Below are 4517 nucleotides of genomic sequence, written 5' to 3' on the forward strand. Positions count from 1 at the left end.
TGTGAATTGGTGGCACAAATGGAATAAGTGGGAAGGATATAATTGCCTTTATAGAGACATGGTTTCAGGGTGACTAATTGTGGAAACTGAGGATCTTGGAACAGAGTGTCAAGATGAAGAGTATGAATACAACAGCAATATAAAGGGCAACAATAATTAATTGGAGCTGTTCATAGACTACACACTCGCAATGTTTGTTTGGAAGGATATTAATTCGGAAATGAGAAGTGCATTTAACAATGCAAAAGCAATCCTTTTAGGTGATTATAATGTTATATAACCTGGGAAAAGTTGATGCATACCAATATGATTGACATAACCTTGCTTTATTTCTTTTCTGGATTGCTTGCTGGTTCAGATTTATTGCCTGTCCATAACTGCCCATGAACTGACCAGTTTAATAGACCAATGCAGATTCAGCCATTTTGCTGTTAGTCCAGAGTCACAGGTATGCCAGATCAGGTACCAAAAGGATACCAGTGATCCCGATGGGATTTTACAAATAACAGCAAAGATGACAAGGTTGGTATTAGGTTGATATTTATTGAAATGAAATGGTAACATCTGCCATCTTTGGATAAGAATTGCTGATCCCAGAACATTAATATGGGAGCCAGTGTTACTAGTCTGAGGATTTTACCACCACTCTGCTATTTTCTTCTCCAGAACATGCTGAGATGGATTTTCTGGAGCCGTTTGTTGAGGAATCAATCAAGGAAGGGTTTATTTTCCAATTTTACGCCTCACATTAAACGATGAGAAAGAGTCAACTATTAATCTTGTTGTAAAATGCTATATTTAACAATAATGACTATTCAAGAGTTAAATTAAAAGCTACACTGATAGAAGAGCAAGATCTCGTGCTAACATCATTAACATATGGCTTTGAGCAAGTATGCATTCCTTTAAAGTAAAAAGACACAAGAGGGAAAGTGAGGTCAGTGAAAGCAGCAAAGGAATTTAAATATTACAAAGTAGAATTGAACTGAAAACATTAAATCTATTTCTCTTTCCAACGTTGCAGTTAGGCCTTTTCAATTTCCCCAGCAGTTTCTGTTTCTAGTGAAGTCAAATATTGCATTTGATCAATACATCACAAAGGTGATGAAAACTTGTAATCCTAAAGATTAGGTGCACTTCAGAATTAAGCAAAGAATGCCCAAGGAAGCAAAAAAAAAAGAGTTGAATATTGATTTAAAAAAGCAGGACACATAAAGTTGTGAAACCTTCAACATGTAATAAAAAGTAAATGGTTAGCAGAGACAAAATTGGTTACGGGATTATTTATCACAACAAACAGAGAAATGCTAGAATTAAAATAATTACTGTGTGTCTGGCTGCTCAGAAAATGTTACAAGAAATCTCAGAGAAATGCCAACTATCAATGAGAATGAAGAACTGAAAGCAATTTAAGAAAAACTCCTGTACAAATCAATGAAGCAGAAGGTTAACAAATCTCTGACATCTGAAATTATGCATCCCAATGTTTCAAAAGTGATGTTTAAACAGTTTCTGGACATAGTGCTGATCATCTTGGAAACTGGTTTCTGGAATACAGATTTACAATATTGCAAATGTGAACCCTTGTTGAAAAAAGAATGAAGTGAGAAAACACAGAATGCCAAACGTGTTAGCCTGATATGACTGGTAGGGAAATTCCTGGTAGACAATCTATTCTGAAAAAAAGTATATTTGGACAGATAGAAAATGATGGTCTGATTGGGCTGAGGTCAATGAAATGGAAATAATGTTCAGCAAAGTTTTGGAGCTATCTGAGTCTGTTGCTGGCAGGATAGATGAGGTGGTGAAGTCAATGCCTTAGTGATACAGTTTCTAGTCTATCATTCCAAAGAAACAGAAAAAATTATGATGACCTGGGTTCAAATATTGCTACAACCGATGAGAGAATTTAAAAATCTGAAATTAGGAGTCTACTGATGACATTGAATCCTTTGTCAATAGTGAGAAGATGCTGTGTGATTCACTAATGGCCTTTAGGGAAGTACCTGACTGGTTTACCTGGACTGGCCTACATGCAATTCCAGATGGGGTTGATGCATAAGTGTCCTCTGGGCAATTAGGGATGGAGAATAAATGCTGGCCTAGACAGTCACACTCATATCCTGAGAATGAATGAATTTAAAAAAGTCATTGACATGTCCTCTGATTTTAAAAAGGCACTTGATCGAGTTGCGCAGATGAGGTAATTAAACTAAATTGAAGCACTTGTTTGAAGGAGGTGGATTGAGGAATATTCAGCAGAAACAACACAGACAGGAGAAATGGATGGGACATTCTCAGGTTAGCAGGCCGTGACTGGTTGAGCACCACAAGTTACATTGCTTGAGCCTGAGCTGTTCATAATCTCTGCATCACAATTTGGGAGCAGACCTAATATTTACAGTTGTGTGGATCACAGAATACGAGGTGGGGATGTGTGCTGTCAGGATAATCAAGAGGCTGCAAAAGGAATTCCACAGACTGAATGAATAGCTAACAATATCCCAAGAGAATGTCATTTCAGTTCGTGTGAGGTTGTCCACTTTGTTAGCAATGATCGAGGTGTGGATTATTTATAAAAAGGCCAAAGATTACAAAAGTCTGATGTCTAAAGGGCAATAGGTGCTCTTGTTTGTAAGTCACCGAAAACTAGCATGCAGGCACCACAAACAATTTGGAAGGCAAATGGTTTGTTGGACTTTAACATAAGATGATGGACGTGCAGGAATAAGGAAGTTGTGCATCAGTAATGTAGAACATTGGCGAGACCACTTGGAATACTTTGTACCATTTTGGTACTCTCAACAAAGGAGGAATAACATATCTTCCCAAAGAGGGTCGCAGGTTGATTCCCCAGACTGTTTTCTGGAATATTGCAAACTCCTGTGTGGAGGTTTTGCAAAAACCAGGATTGTATCCTCTACAATAGGCGAAAGTGAGTACTGCAAATGTCAGAGATGAGAGTCTCGATTGGAGTGGTGCTGGTAAAGCATGGAAGGTCAGGCAGCATCCGAGGAGTGGGAAAATTAACGTTTCAGGCAAAAACCCTCCTGATGAAGACACTAATCTTGCGTCCTCTAAAGCTTGGGAAAATGACAGGGAATCTTGTTTCAGCTTACAAAATTCTATGAACGCTCACAGGATAGAGGTTTCCCCTCGCAGAACCAAGGGATAGAGTTTCAGAGTAAAGGAAAGCCATTTAGGACCGACAATAATCAAGCAAGTTCTGAAGCTCTTTCACTTGAACCTGTAGCTTAATGGGACACAGATAGTGGTCTGTTCAGAGCATCTCGCCTTGTTTTAACAAGGAAACAAAATGGAATTTTGGAATTTGCTGCTAAAGGAATAAAACACAAACAAATACGCACATGCAGCTATGTGCAATCTCTATAAGATAGGTCGCAACAACTTAGGAAGTCCCCTAGGGCAGCATTTGCCAAACCTGTGATCTCCACTAGCTAAAAGTTCCAGGACAGCATATACCTGGGAATACCATCAGTGCAAGTTTCTTTTCAAAGCACAAGCCTTCCTGACCTGGAAATGTACTGCTATTCCTTCAATGTCACTTCGTCAAGAATTTCGTTTGTCTCAGCCTATTCTTCAAAATTGGTCTGGTCGCTGCTTCCTTCAGTGATTCTGAAAAACCATCCCGCACTTTTGGATAGGGAAAGGTCATAAAATTGCCTCTGTTTTCAGCAGAACATCTCTAAGTCGATTTCTTCCACATCTCGAACCATCAAAAATTGTTTCAGTACATTCTGGGCAAATCCTTGATCATTCTAACTGCCTCTATCAGCACACAATGAAAATGACCTCATTGTTTCCGTTTCTGGTTCGAAGTTACATGGATTTTTTTTTAACCTGGCATTATCTGAATGCATGTCTTCTGCACCCTCAGAATTAAACCTAACCTGCCAATGTGGCTCCGAAGTCCATAGAAAAGTCTACAGTTGTGGTCTCACTAATGACTGGTTCACTATTAGTCCCACCATTTTTGATATTTGAACCATGATGGTAACTTGTGTTATAACACACTTCTGAAACAGAAAGGTCTTGGCACAAATTTTATTGATCAGAGTCAGGGGCACTACCAGTGCACCACTTGACCCTTATCTTCATATTTACTGCATACCCTGTACATCGCCTCCCCCACCTCACTTCAATTTATTCAAATCCTTTGTGGATTGCACCGAAAATTTCAAGAAAAAAGGACAATGTTCAACGTCAGTCGCTCTATTAAAATTAGCATCTCGTATTTTGTTCAGTGGGGTAAATGGGCATCACTGGCTATGTTGGCATTAAGAATTTTTTTTCCCAAAAGGACATTAATTCTTCAATGACAATTGACACTCACTCTTGCCGGGCAGTGAGAGAATTCAACAGCAGCATCAGGGGAATTGGAAGAATCATGTTTGAGATGTTGGTGAGGCACCGATGAGCTGGCCAGGCCGGTGAATTGAGATAACCAGTGACTGTGCGGCAGCCCCACTGTACATTGTTCAGAGCGTGAGTGGGCT

Source organism: Chiloscyllium plagiosum, unplaced genomic scaffold, assembly GCF_037043375.1.
Source record: "Chiloscyllium plagiosum isolate Xiang-an unplaced genomic scaffold, Cpla_swu_hap1 HiC_scaffold_35, whole genome shotgun sequence".
NCBI classification, from domain to species: Eukaryota; Metazoa; Chordata; class Chondrichthyes; order Orectolobiformes; family Hemiscylliidae; genus Chiloscyllium; species Chiloscyllium plagiosum.